The sequence below is a fragment of the Oryx dammah genome, unplaced genomic scaffold, assembly GCF_014754425.2.
Source record: "Oryx dammah isolate SB20612 unplaced genomic scaffold, SCBI_Odam_1.1 HiC_scaffold_1, whole genome shotgun sequence".
NCBI lineage: Eukaryota > Metazoa > Chordata > Mammalia > Artiodactyla > Bovidae > Oryx > Oryx dammah.
Window position 1 is genome coordinate 84,605,526 of NW_024070185.1, and position 14,844 is coordinate 84,620,369.

Below are 14,844 nucleotides of genomic sequence, written 5' to 3' on the forward strand. Positions count from 1 at the left end.
GCCTCCAGGGGGGGTCTTCCTAACCCAGGGATCAAACCTGAGTCTCTTGCATTGCCTGCATTGGCAGGCAGATTCTTTAGTGCCACCTGGGAAACCCTTGAAATACACAGAATAATCCAAATTATGCTACAGGAGCCCAAGGAAAAGACTGAAGAGACTAACAGGCAGATTGCCTGCAAGGTGGTTTTCATGTTCAAGAAGCATCCTCCTGCTAGATGACTTCCAGTCTCAATTTGCTACACAGCTTTTCCCACAAATAATGCAAAGGTCTACTTCAGCCATGGCACAAAGGTAGACGTTAGCCGGTGTTTGAATGACTTACAGGATGGGGGATGGGAATAGCTGGAATTTCCAACCTGTAGATGGACCACCTGAAGGGCCAGCCACGGGTGCTTCCACATCTGGCCATTATCTTGTTTCCAGACTCTTATAGGCTGCACCCTCATGCTCCTAACCTGGGAAGATAGAGATCTTGGAACTTACTTCCATGAAATTCACTCACCCAAAGTATACAATTCAGTGATTTGTAGTAAATGTGTAAATATTGCAGCCTTCACCCCAATCTAATCTTAGAACATTTTCATCACTTCCTCAGCCCCAGGCAGTCTGGCCTGTTTTCTGTCTGAATGGATTTGCCTTTTCTGGACATTTCATATAAGTGGAATTAAACAATATGTAGCATTTTGTTTCTGGCTTCTTTCACTTAGCAGAATGTTTTCAAGGTTCAACCAAGTTATATATGCATCAAAGCGCATGTTATTGCTGAATAGTATTCCATGGTATGTTTTGTTTATCCACTCATCCATTGATGGATATTTGGATTTTTTTAGTTTGGGGCTGTTATGAATAATGTTGCTATGAACATTGTGTATGTTTGTATGTGGACATACCCTGCTTTTTCATTTCTCTTGGGTAGACTCCTAGCAGTGGAATTGCTGAGTCATATGGAAAAGTCACTGATATTTTAAAGAAATTTCCAAAGTGGTTTACACTCCCTCCTGCAATGAGTGAGGACTCCAGTTTCTCTACATACTCTCCAACACTTGTTATCATTGATTTGTTTTCATTGGAGCCATCCACTTTCAAGACTATCAGAAGAAAACATTACTTACATGAAAAGATCAAGGTTGCAGACAAGTTCTGTGAGTTGTTCATCAAATCTCAACAAATGCCCTTCACTTCATTGTTCTTATTGTCATTCAACAAGTATTTCTGGAACATGTACTGTCAGCTGAATTCAGCACTGAATAAGATAGGAAACACTGTCCCCACTTTTTCAGGAGAAAGTTTATTAAACAAGAAAAACTGTAATAACAGGCAAAGTATTCCTTGGGTAGCAGTATTTGCTGTGCAATGATGAAGGAGGGCATGGCAACCCACTCCCTTATTCTTGCCTAAAGAATCCCATGGACAGAGGAGCATGGCGGGTTTCAGTCCCTAGAGTCAGACACGACTGAAGTGACTTACCAGGCAGACTCGTACAATGTCTTGGTCACAGCCAACTGATGAGCATCAAACAAGCATCATTAGATTGGGTCCCAGGGTTTGCAACTGACAGTGGACAGAAATCCCTCCGTTATGGGCACACTGGCAGGGGTGCTACCCACAGTCTTCTAGAGCTTGTGACTACGGGTGACTGGAGTGTTTCTTTGGAGACTGCATTTCCTAGATCTCAAAACAGGTTGGCAGGACTGTACCCTAGTGCTCAAGACTCCCTGGTCCTGCTTGTGAATGTGGATGGGAAAAACTACATGTTCATTTTCACTCATCTCTAACTGAAATCTAGCATTTCCTCTCATTGTAAATGTAAGGGAAAAAAACCCAACTGGTTCTTTTCACATCACATTGCAAATGCCACATCACTACTCCAAAGTGACACCCATTATGGGACCCTGTTGCAAAACCTTGCTACTGAGTTAATAGAGAAGCCCATATATTACAATTTTGTTTTTTTTAAAATATTTTGATAATTTCAATATAGATGTTTTCTTTGTAATTTGAGTGCCTTATTTTCTGTGTTAAAACCCTACATTTGAAGGAGGGACGGAAGTGCAAAGGTCCCTTCCATGGTGCAGAAAGGAGCCCATCTTTGTGGCTTCTCTTCTGAGACCACCCACACGTGGACCAGTGCCCTACTCCTCCCAGGATGCACTTCTTCCCAGGAGTCACAGGGGTCGGGCGGGGGAGGGATGCTGCCAGGAGACTGGGCCTTGGTACCCACACTCACTCACCAACACCTGTCTTTCACACCTGCAGCCGGGCCCCTCTGTCTGCTTTGGTCCAGATGAGATAGAGTGGCAGGTGGACGGATGCTATGCCACCAACCTACTTTCTCAATCTGTGTCAAAGCTGCACATTGAGAAGACAGCAAGGCAGAGAAGCAGAAACAATGTCTCACTAGCCCAATAGGAGCACAAACTGGTTTTACTTTTTTTTTTTTTCCAGAGTAAATACCAATATTATTGCTTTTTCAAGTCTACAGGGGCTCACAGGCTCCTGCCACATAATAACTGTTCTCTCTGTGCCCACACGTCAGGGGGGACAGAGGGGACTTGGGCTCCTGCAGGATCCATCTGCCAGGCTAGGGTCTCATCAGGGAGAACAACCTATCTGTTCCCTTTTTCTTTCAGAAAAATAGTTAATTATTATCCCATAAAGGTAAAATTCTAGTTCCTTAAAACAGTTTTTTCAGTATGGATTTTCTTAGCATAAATAAATGTCACATTTCTTTCCATCAACTGAAAAAAAGAGCAGAACATATGAGAGTTAGGAGTTAACTATTGTTTGGGGCAAAATGAGGATTATAGCCTGGGAGGCAGCATCTCAGATAGCCCTAAGAAACTGCTCCCAATGGGTAGGGGGGAGGTCAATGTTACATGCGATTTTAGTAAAGAGGGGTACATGCAGTGAGCACACAGTTTGGCAGAGGCTTGCTGCTTGTCAGGAGGGGCAGATGTTACCATTAACGATTTTAGTGCTTTTCTAGATACAAGGCGATGCAAGAACTGCGCCATAAAACTGCTCATAAAGACTCCTGAAAACATCTATTGAAAGACCTGTTCTCTTTTTCCCCAGAGCACAGAGTGCTTCATTCCTGATCTCCACTCTGAATTCCTTTCAGGGAGTGATAAAGTTTAGCAGCTGCAGTGGCTCATGATTTAATCCTTGTCAAGGTAGATGGCAAGTACCAATTTATACTCAGCATTCCCCACAAAATACAATCTACCATGTTCACTTTATCCGAGGTACAGTGATCTTATAAGAGCTGGATTGATTATGTAGGTCCTATAAATATGCATATTCATTGCACAGGTTGTGTTTTCTTAGTATATTTTATTAACTTGATTATACCTTGGGGCATTTTTTGCTGAAATAACCTAGCATAAAAACCTGATATGCGCAAGAAAACTAGAGTGCTTATTAGAGAAGCTCTGCCTTTGCTATACTGCAATTAACACAATTATTTAGAATAGCAGTTACGGATTTAATTGTGGGCGAAACGCTCTGTTCCAAATGCAAGCATGCAAAGTTACTGATTGAGCCACAAGGAGATACTCTCCAAACCGATCCAAGGCAAGATCATTGGATTAATTTATTGACAAATGCTGATGGAAGCCTGCGGTGTGCCTGCTGCAGAGAACCCGGTGTACAAACCCAGCCAACAAAGTACATTCTCTAATGTCTGCGATGCTCGGTTCTCTGATGAAAACGCAGCAGGGTAAAGGTTCCTCCGCAGGAGCGGGCAGTTTAAGTAATCCGGTCTTTACTCACCAATTGTGCCTCTGAAAACTGTGACCAAGAATCATCTAAAAATGTTTGTCTTCAGAGTTCCTTTTCTTGTAGCCAGTGATGGCTTTTTCACTAACTAGAAACAAAACCACGCAAGCAGAGCCACATACAGTCCCCTTACGCAAGAGAAAATAACAGAACTTGGAGAAATCCTGTCTCACTATTAAAAACTGCATCCCTATAAACAGTGTGAATTTTCAGTTCACAAGGTTAGGATCTCAGGATCATGGAGAGTGGGAGAAAGAACCTGGAGGCGAGTCTTCTGATTTTTATGGGGACAAGAAGGCCATAGTCCCCACGCGATTAGCTAGGAACGTGATTAGTGCAGGGACCTGACGATCTTGAAGCAGAGCTATAACACCACCACCACCGCTGCTGCCGCTGGCCAGGGCAGCTGAGCTGGGAGCAGGTTCCAGGCTGCGGGAACACGCAGCGTTTCTCAGACCTCAGCCCCCAAAACAGAAGTGGTGCAACTCCAACAAATGCCACTAGGGGCCACTAGAAAATGAATTCTAATTAGTTAATCCATTGAGATCTTTATATAGGTCTCTCTTTTTCTAATTTTAATTCACAGAGAAAAAGGCCAGGACTGCTGTTTGATGCACCAATTTAAACTCAGTCAGTCACTCGGTCGTGTCTGATTCTTTGTGACCCCGTGGACTGTAGCCCACCCAGGCTCCTCTGTCCATGGCATTCTCCAGGCAAGAATACTGGAGTGGGTTGCCATTCCCTTCTCCAGGGTATCTTCCCAACTCAGGGATTGAACCCTGGCCTCCTGCATTGCAGGCAGATTCTTTACTGTCTGAGCCACCAGGGAAGCCCAATTTTAAAAAGCGAGGATATAAATAGAAACATAAATCAATGGAGAGAAGTGTGCCCCAGGGGCCCTCATTCCAAACCTGCAAAGGTAGGATCACAAGAGGTAAAGACCCAGGGCAGGGTTTTCTCCCGTTTTATTCACTGTTGTGTCCCCAACAGTGGGGTGGGGACTAGGTGACTTTTAGGCTTTGCTAGGCAGGATCATTAAATCTGGTGCTAGAAGGGAATCGCTACGTACAATGGGGTGAAGATGACACTTCCCCTGCAATGCCCAGCGTGGTCCTTGGTAAGGCACTGAAGGACTTCTATTCCCATCGTGTCAGGACAGACTGGAGTGAGGATCCAGAGTGTTAATCTCATTTCTAACCTTTGCTGAGAAGTCACTTAAGGATGTGAAATCAAGAGAAGGAGGAGGAAATCAAGAGAAAAGATGATGTGGGATCCGGGAAGGTAGTAGGAAGGCCTCCTAAAATTCCTTTCCCGAGTTTCATAATTCAAAGAGGCTGTTGTCTCTCTGCGTCCTCCCTCCCTTCTTTCCCCTTCCCATTAGCTTTGAGTCTCGGGGATGGCTTGATACCACACATGGGTGTGCACACACACTCACATGCATCGCTGTTCACTTCTGGGAATGCAGTTCTTTGCTTTGCAACTGATTTTCTTTCTTAAAGTCCTCCTGGCAAATTTCTAGTGAGATTGTCCACCGCTAGACTTTTCTAGTACTAAGTTCTTTCTAAATGAAAGTATAGTGGTGGTTTAGTGCCTAAGTTGTGTCTGACTCCTGCGACCCCATGGACACTAGCCTGCCAGGCTCCTCTATCCATGGGATTCTCCAGGCAAGAATACTGGAGTGGGTTCCCATTCCCTTCTCCGGGGTATCTTCCCAACCCAGGAATCAAACCTGTGTCTCCTGCATTGCAGGCAGATTTTTTACCAACTGACCTACAGGAAAGCCCAAATGCAAGTGTAAATGTTTCGGTAAACACTCTCATGCATTAAACTGTGACCGACCACCTCTCCTATGTGATTGGCTGCCTCGCCATCCCCCACAGGGCTCTTGCTGAGCTACACATCTGTCTGCTCTCCCGCTTTTCTCAGGGTCCACTTTTGTTAGCCTCTCCAATCTGGTCTATTCTGATATCCTTCCACTTTCCTCTACCCCATAGTGATTAACTTCTCACAATATCTATGCCCTTGGATGGAAACTGGGGGGAACAGAGTTTCACCAAAAGCCCCTCTCCTCTTGACTTGAAGTGCTGCCAAATAATAAAGGTGTCACAAGGCTCTGTGGCCAGGGGTCTTGGTCAAGGTCTGTGTGAATTCAAATGCACATAAATTGAACCAAACCTAGGATAAATGCCATGGAATTAAAGTATAGAAAATTTTCAAGGTGGCCTCCCCACATTAAGGGAGAATCTCTGTATTAGTTTTCATTCTGGTTAAAAAGTATATATAGATATAAAAAGTTTATATTGACACTAGACATGGGGTGCTTATTGATTACTGGCATTCCTTGAGAGGTTAACTCCTCAGTGACTTATGTTGCTAAAAGGCAGATGATTGTCCAAACACAGCCAGGAGTGTCCGCTCTGCTCCTCGGGCAGGGATCCTCAGCCCACTCAGTCCTCCCCACAGGAAGGTGGAGTGATTTGTCCAAGGTCAAAAAGATTGATTAAAAATAAAAATAGATGGAGGTCACTGTGAATGCAAAATGTGCTCAGTCGCTTCAGTTGTGTCCAACTCTTTGCGACCCCATGAACTGTAACTTGTCAGGCTTCTCTGTCCATGGGATTCTCCAGGCAAGAATGCCGGAGTGGGTTGCCATGCCTTCCTCCAGAAGATCTTCCCAACCCAAGAACTGAACCTGCATCTCCTGCATCTGGCATATTGTGGGCAGATTCTTTACCGCTGAGCCACTGTGGGATTTAAGGCAAAAGAACTCAGAGAGACGTGAGGATTCATGAAAAAGTCAGGAAAGCCACAGATGTTTACACACCAAGCATGGCAGATAAATACTCAGAGCAACAAATTCCAGGAATAAATAGCCATTGTGGGAAAAGTACATGTATCTTTTAGAACCTAAAAGAGTAAGTCAAAAACATAAGCAAACACAAGGCACCTTAGGAACACAATCCCAACTTGAGCTAACAGACTTGAAAATTTGTTCCTTATGTGGGGTGTAATCTTAGGGCACATTCCAATGATCAATGTAATTCAGAACAAAGTCAACCTGAATACAGTTCCCAAAGTAGAGACTGACAGACTCTATTCTCTGACAATCTGATCACCATCTCAGAAAACTGAAGATGGCCATCTTCTTCTGATATCACAGACATTAAGAACTGACTTCCTTCGTTTCTTCCCTGGTGAGAAAATCAGACTCATGGAGGCCTGGAATCCCACCATCCACACATCACTGATGTGTCCTGTGGGTAGAATGCCCATACCTGCCTTGTCCGTTGGCACCACCATTTCACTGTTTATTGGCATTTCCACAACATGGAAGGAATTCAGAATAGGAGTCTAGGTTAAAAATATATATTTGGGAGCCAGTAACACATAGATGCACCCCAAGCTATGACACTGGAGATGTCACCAAAGGAGTGAGTGTAGATCAAAAATGCAAGAGGCTGATGTGTTGGTTAAGGGTCCCAGAGAGGAGGAGGATTGTTGTGAAAGTGGGAGAAGGATTAGATGCAAGACTTTTTACTGAAGCCTACCCAATCTCCCCAGTTTCCCACGTGGTTCAGTGGGTAAAGAATCTGCCTGCAATGCAGGAAACATAGGAGACTTGGATTAGATCCCTGGGTTGGGAAGATCCTCTGGAGAAGGGATGGCAACCCGTTCCAGTATTCTTGCCTGGAGAATCCCCATGGACAGAGGAGCCTGGCAGGCTACAGTCCATAGGGTCAAGGAGGCGAATGCGCCTGAGCGCCTGAGCACGCACGCACCAGATCTCTCACTGCGTGCAGTCCAGGAGGCTGCTGCCAGAGGAGGTCTCCAGGGATGCGTGGGTGGAGAGGCAGAACAAACTGGAAGGAGTAAAGGGCCACGGGTGTGATTAATTAATCCTTTAAAAAGGACTGTTGATGGAAACAAGCTGTATGCTACTCTGATTTTTTTTCTTTTAATAATCTATTTTTTCTTTCTGTATGCTTCTAAGATTTTTTTTTCTTCTAATTTACCAATTTCCTCGGGCTAGAGCCACATGTATTGGTTTGCTATAGCTGCCAACACAAAGAACCACAGTCTGGGCTGGTTTTCACCAAGAATTCATTCCCTCACAGTTCTGGAGGCTGGAAGTCTGAGATGGTGATGATGACAGGGTTGGTTCATTCTGAGGGATGCAAGGGAAGGGTGTGTTCCAGGCCTGCCTCCTTGGCTTGTAGGTGGCCACCTTCCTCCTGTGTGTTCACACCATCTTCCCGCTATTCATGTCTGTATCTGTGTCCATATATTCCTGTTTTGTGAGGACACAAGTCATACTGGCCCACCCTACTCCCTGTGACCTCGTCTTAACTAATTAGAAAAGCAGCAAATCTATTTCCAAGTAAAGTCACATTCTGAGGTCCTTGGAGACAGGACTTTAACATACAAACTTGGAGGGGACCCAACTTAGCCCATAACACTGAGCACGTGCCTTTTAAAAAGTAGGGCACATGGCAGAGTATTAATATCGCTTAAGACAAATCAGCCCTGCCAGTTTCTGGTCTGACTCTTCATTCAGATGAGAGGATTCTTTCCTGTTTGCTGCAATAGCTCTTCTCCACATTGCCTGTTTCTTGTCAAATTACTTTCTTGTCACACGTTCCATCTCCTTGGTCCCATCCTCCAAGTCTCCTCTTTCTCCTCCTGATTTCCCTCTTTGTATTTTTGCTTTATGTTCTGAGATAGTCATTCCACTTGGTCTTTTATGGAAGATCTGAACAAATACATGAACACTCATGTATTGAATTTTGAAAATCATGTCTTTACAAATTCATTTCATGCTTTTGGTGAAGCTCCTTGAGAATTCTTACCAGTGTGTGGATAACATTCTCACCCGACTCTTCCAGTTCTGTCTGCCCAAGTGGGAGGCACGAGTTTAATGTGTCTGCTGCCTTGGTTTCTTCTCTCTGGTGACTGAGACCTTGGCAGTGAGTATCTTCTGTCTTCCCTCTTCTATGCCTCGTGACTCCATCTCACTGGCCATCAGGAAAAGCTGCAAGAAACTCTTAAGCAACAGCAAACCTGTGTGAGGTAAAAGGCAAACAAGTTTTTAGTCTCTCTGAGTGGCAGTCAACCAACTGTCATGCACAGGGACAAACCACTGAGCTCTCCTTTCTTCCCAGGGGAAAGAGTAACTCTATCCCCAAAACAGAGACAGGATCAATGTGGGTCTCCAGGCAACTGCCCAGCTGGATGGGCACCCCACAGAGATCCTCTGAAACTAGGCAGCTTCTAAGAAGTGACCTCTCCCACAGTGGTTTGTGGGTCCCTGCTGGCTGATCAGTCAAGGGAGGGTGGATGCTTGGTCTCTGCTCTAGTTCTCAAGGCAAGGCAAAGATGCCTCCACTCTTGCTTCTTCAGCAACCATCCCACTTTGTATTTCCTTGTGGAGACCCTGCTCCAACCTGTGGCTTCAGATTCTACTAACTCTTTGTTCTTTTATGTCCACTGTACAGGCAATTAGGAGGAAGATGTCAGATATACAAGCACAACCTGCCAGCTTCCTATCACCCTGCTTCCACACTTTAGGGAAAAATTGTTGACAGTCTCCCTAGCATCCATTACCCACCTCTCCTTCCCACTATCCCAGAGCATCAGTGGTTCTAGAAGGGAAATCCATGTGGTTCTAGAGAAGCTGGCTCCACCGTTGGATTTAGGAGTGGAGTGAGTGACCTGGGTTAAGCAGTCACAGTGGGATTAGTCCAGGAATGGACAAATATTCTAAACTACACCAACCAGCTTGCCAGAAATCTTGGGACAAAGACTCTCCTCTCACCCTCCCCAATGAATGTGATCAAAAATATGTGGAGCCCCAGGAACTGTTGGCAAGAATTTTGAGATCATGATAGAAGCCATTTTAGGTTGAATCAGCAGTATGAAAACAGAGCTGAAAGCTCCAAAGACACAAGTTCTTGATGGCATTATTAAGTTCAGATCCGTATTTTAATGTCCAGACTCATAACACACATATGTATGGGTAACATGTATATGTGCGGACAACATCTGAAGAAGTTTCTAGAGTACTGTCTTCCTTGTCATGCATAAAACAGAAGAATGCCATCTTTTTGTTGTGTTAATACCTCTGCGTTGCTTGTAAGGCCACACGACCAGTGCTCTTTTCCCTCACTCCTGATAGAGATATCAAAAGGAATTTAGACCCTCAGGGGGTTACAGTCCTAGGCAATCCATCAGCAAATATTCAATTCCTAAGAAGCTTACTTTTATCTACAAAATGAGTCTGTTTTTCTTAATACATAAGGCAGGGTAATGCAATCTTAAGGAACTGTGTCATGGATACTGTCATTCATTTATCTTTTATTCTTTCAGAACTCCCCAACAGTTCTTAACTTTGTTACGAAATGCAGCGTCCCAAACTTCTTAATTGGTGCGCCGTGTACCCAGTCTTCAGAACTGTCGTGGGGGAATCACTGTGATCAGGTAGATGAGACATCTTGAATTAGTTCTAGCTTTATTTTCTGAAATAAGGTGTATTTAATGGCGTGCTGCAATTCATGGGGTCACAAAGAGTCGGACACGACTGAGTGACTGAACTGAACGAAGAAATAATTACCATTTTTCCTTTTTTTAAGCTTGGAAATGAGATATGATGACCACGGTGACAGACAGGTCTAAGTTCTCCCCTCTTCTCCCCGTGCCCACCCCCCTACTCCCCTCCCCCGCCATGATCCCATTTACCGGTGGAATCACCTCTGTATTGGAGAAGGCAATAGCGACCCACTCCAGTACTCTTGCCTGGAAAATCCCATGGGTGGAGGAGCCTGATGCTATTCTCCACCTGGGGGTAGGCATGACCTCAGGCTTGCTGCAGCTGATCCAGTCTGGCCAAAGTGGTGAGATGCCGCTCTGTGATGAGATACATTGTTCCAGACCCTGTTGCTTGAAGACTTGCTCTAATCTCTCTCGCCATTGCTGGCTTTGAAGAAGTGATCTGCTGTGAGTCCTACAACTGCAAGGAAGCTTCCCCAAGCAAGCATCTGATGAGAATTCATCCCAGGTCACTATCCTAACTATAGCCTGTGACTCTAGGCAAAGACTCAACTCAGAGTGCCTGGACGCTTAACCCAGAAAAAACTGTGAAAGATAAATGTGTGTTGTCTTCAACCACCATATGGTATGTTTCGTAATGTAAGAAAGTAATGCATCAACTTACAAATTCTCTCTGAAAGTTGCTTCTCTGGCTGATGCATAAGTTGGTTGGAATATTCCAACCAATTCCATTGAGTTTGTATTTCTTCAGATAACAGGTATGAGAATGTTTATAGTAACACTCTCTCAGCTTAGAAGTGGTTCTAAAATATATAGCATTTCTAGTTTTCCTGCCTGCTTTCTACATGCTCTCAAAGTCAGAACAGTTGAGCCGAGCCAAGCCAACAGCTGGAGAAGGGAGGGGCCAGGTCTTTCCAGATTATTGCTGTGTCCCCAGCTTCCAGTGAGGGTCTGTCATACGACAGGCTCAATACATATTTGTTGAATAAATGAATAACAAATGACTAAATGTTTGTCATCGTATTCTTCTTACTGTTACCTCACTCTCTGTCTTGGGCTCTGTGGTAAGCATTTTATCTATGTCATCTCCCTGAATCATTAAAACAGCCTTGTTAAGCAAGTCGTGTCATTTGTGTTTTACAAGTGGGGAAGCTGAGGTTCTGAGAATTTAGTGATTGCCCAAGATCAGAGGAAGACTGAAAGGCAGTGCTGGGGACAGGTTTTCTCTACTGGAAACATATTTTTAAATGCATACACACAAAGTCAATCCTAAAGGAAATCAATCCTAAAGGAAATCAATCCTGAATACTCACTAGAAAGACTGATGCTGAAGCTAAAGCTCTAATACTTTGGCCATCTGATGCAAAAACCAACTTTTTGGAAAAGACCCTGATGCTGGGAGAGATTGAAGGCAGGAGGAGAAGGGGATGACAGAAGACGAGATGGTTGGATGGCATCACCGACTCAATGGACATGAGTTTGAGCAGGCTCCGGGAAATGCTAATGGACAGGGAAGCCTGGCATGCTGCAGTCCATGGGGTCACAGAGAGTTGGACATGACTGAACGAATGAACAATAACAAAGACACACACACCCTATCTATTTATCATCGATGTAAATTTTTAGTAAAACGACTGAAGTTTTCCTTTATCTATACTAATCACTTCCCTCTACAGGAATTTCCAGCAAATTTGGAAAACACAGCAGTAGCCACAGGACTGGAAAAGGTCAGTTTTCACTCCAATCCCAAAGAAAGGCAGTGCCAAAGAATGCTCAAACTACCGCACAATTGCACTCATCTCACACGTTAGTAAAGTAATGCTCAAAATTCTCCAAGCCAGGCTTCAGCAATACGTGAACCGTGAACTTCCTGATGTTCAAGCTGGTTTTAGAAAAGGCAGAGGAACCAGAGATCAAATTGCCAACATCCTCTGGATCATCGAAAAAGCAAGAGAGTTCCAGAAAAACATCTATCTCTGCTTTAATGACTATGCCAAAGCCTTTGACTGTGTGGATCACAATAAACTGTGGAAAATTCTGAAAGAGATGGGAATACCAGACCACCTGACCTGCCTCTTGAGAAACCTATATGCAGGTCAGGAAGCAACAGTTAGAACTGGACATGGAACAACAGACTGGTTCCAAATAGGAAAAGGAGTACGTCAAGGCTGTATATTGTCACCCTGCTTATTTAACTTAGATGCAGAGTACATCATGAGAAATGCTGGACTGGAAGAAACACAAGCTGGAATCAAGATTGCTGGGGGAAATATCAATAACCTCAGATATGCAGATGACACCACCCTTATGGCAGAAAGTGAAGAGGAACTAAAAAGCCTCTGGATGAAAGTGAAAGAGGAGAGTGAAAAAGCTGACTTAAAGCTCAACATTCAGAAAACAAGATCATGGCATCTGGTCCCATCACTTCATGGGAAATAGATGGGGAAACAGTGGAAACAGTGGCAGACTTTATTTTTTTGGGCTCCAAAATCACTGCAGATGGTGATTGCAGCCATGAAATTAAAAGACACTTACTCCTTGGAAGAAAAGTTATGACCAACCTAGATAGCATATTGAAAACCAGAAACATTACTTTGCCAACAAAGGTCCATCTAGTCAAGGCTATGGTTTTTCCTGTGGTCATGTATGGATGTGAGAGTTGGACTGTGAAGAAGGCTGAGCACCGAAGAATTGATGCTTTTGAACTGTGGTGTTGGAGAAGACTCTTGAGAGTCCCTTGGACTGCAAGGAGATCCAACCAGTCCATTCTGAAGGAGATCAGCCCTGGATGTTCTTTGGAAGGAATGATGCTAAAGCTGAAATTCCAGTACTTTGGCCACCTCATGTGAAGAGTTGACTCATTGGAAAAGACTCTGATGCTGGGAGGGATTGGGGGCAGGAGGAGAAGGGGACAACAGAGGATGAGATGGCTGGATGGCATCACTGACTCGATGGACGTGAGTCTGAGTAAACTCCGGGAGTTGGTGATGGACAGGGAGGCCTGGCGTGCTGCAATTCATGGGGTCGCAAAGAGTCAGACACGACTGAGCGACTGAACTGAACAGGAATTTCAGTTTATCGCGTTTCCTGCTTCCCCTGCACCTCCCTCCGTGAGCTGTAGGTGGCACTTGAGTTCTTATCAACTGGTTTTCCTCTGCTGCTTAGAAATAAATGTCTGTGTTTACTCCTGGCACCCTGGGCTCTTTGGAGAGCTTATTTTCTCACACTTAATGCAGATGGGCGGTCTCATTATGGCCAATTCTTTATCTGTGAATTATCTAGTGTAAAGTGAAGTGCTCACACATGCTTAACTTCTAATAGCAATTTAGAAACCTCTGTGCCAACCACTAGGCGAGAAATAGGAGACACTGATAGACTTTTTACGAATCTGAGATTTTTCTGGTGAATGAAGGTAACCAGGGATGGGATTTCTCATTATGGAGTGCTTACTCTGTGACTTTAAATGACTTAGTTTGCTTCATTAATCTCATAACATCCTTATGAGGGAGGTACTTTTTGATAACTGTCACAAAGAAGGGGTAACAGATGCAAAGAGTAAAAATATTCTAAAGAAAGGGAAGTACTTGGGGGAGATTAACACCAGAGGCTGCTCCCACCAGAGTCCTAGACTAGCCTTGTCCCCCACATAAGCTTAGGAAGAAGAGAAGGGGGCAGAGACCTCTTTGGAGAACTTTTGTTGTTATAGCTTGTTTCCTTTATACAAAGGTCAACAAGAGTGAACCACAAAGCAACAGTTTTGTCTTGTGCTTACTTGCTCAGTCGTGTACAACTCTTTGTGACCCCATGGACTGTTGCCCGCCAGGCTCCTCTGTCCATAGGGATTCTCCAGGCAAGAATACTAGAGGGGGTTGCCATGCCCTCCTCCAGGGGATCTTCCTGACCCAGGGATCAAACCCAGGTGTTCTGTATTGCAGGCAGATTCTTTACCATCTGAGCCACCAGGGAAACCCACAAAGCAACAGAGATGAACTCAAAGCTCACTTTGGACAGCACGATCTAAGGAACCATGTGACCTGTGACCTCTGTGGCACAGATGTCCACCCTGTGGTCAGATCTCCCCCTACTGTGGAAGGAAGATGGGCGGGGAGCAGTAGTGGGGCACCCCAGAGGTGGATGCCAGTGCCTTTGGGCGACTACCTGGTCAGTTAGATGGACATGAGGCAGTTAGGTGGTAGAGGGTGTCATGGGGGTTCCTGCAGTCATAAATAATTTCTATGCCATTTTAAAGAACCAACCCTAGAAATATTAGATGAATTGGGATCCAGCTTAAGCCAATAGGATTTGAAATGTAAGTTTCTATAGTTTACAGCAATCTAGACAAAATAGATCCGAACTCTGGTTTCTGTAGGGTTCCCAGCAAGGGGCAATTAGTAGGGGGAAACGCCAAAGACAGACCTTTCTTACAAAGCTAAAGAGAGAGGCTTTCCTAATTCGTCCAACTCAGTAAGTTTTTCAGGCTGCCGGGAAGGCTAAAGCCAGCCACTCCCTCTTTTGGCATCACAT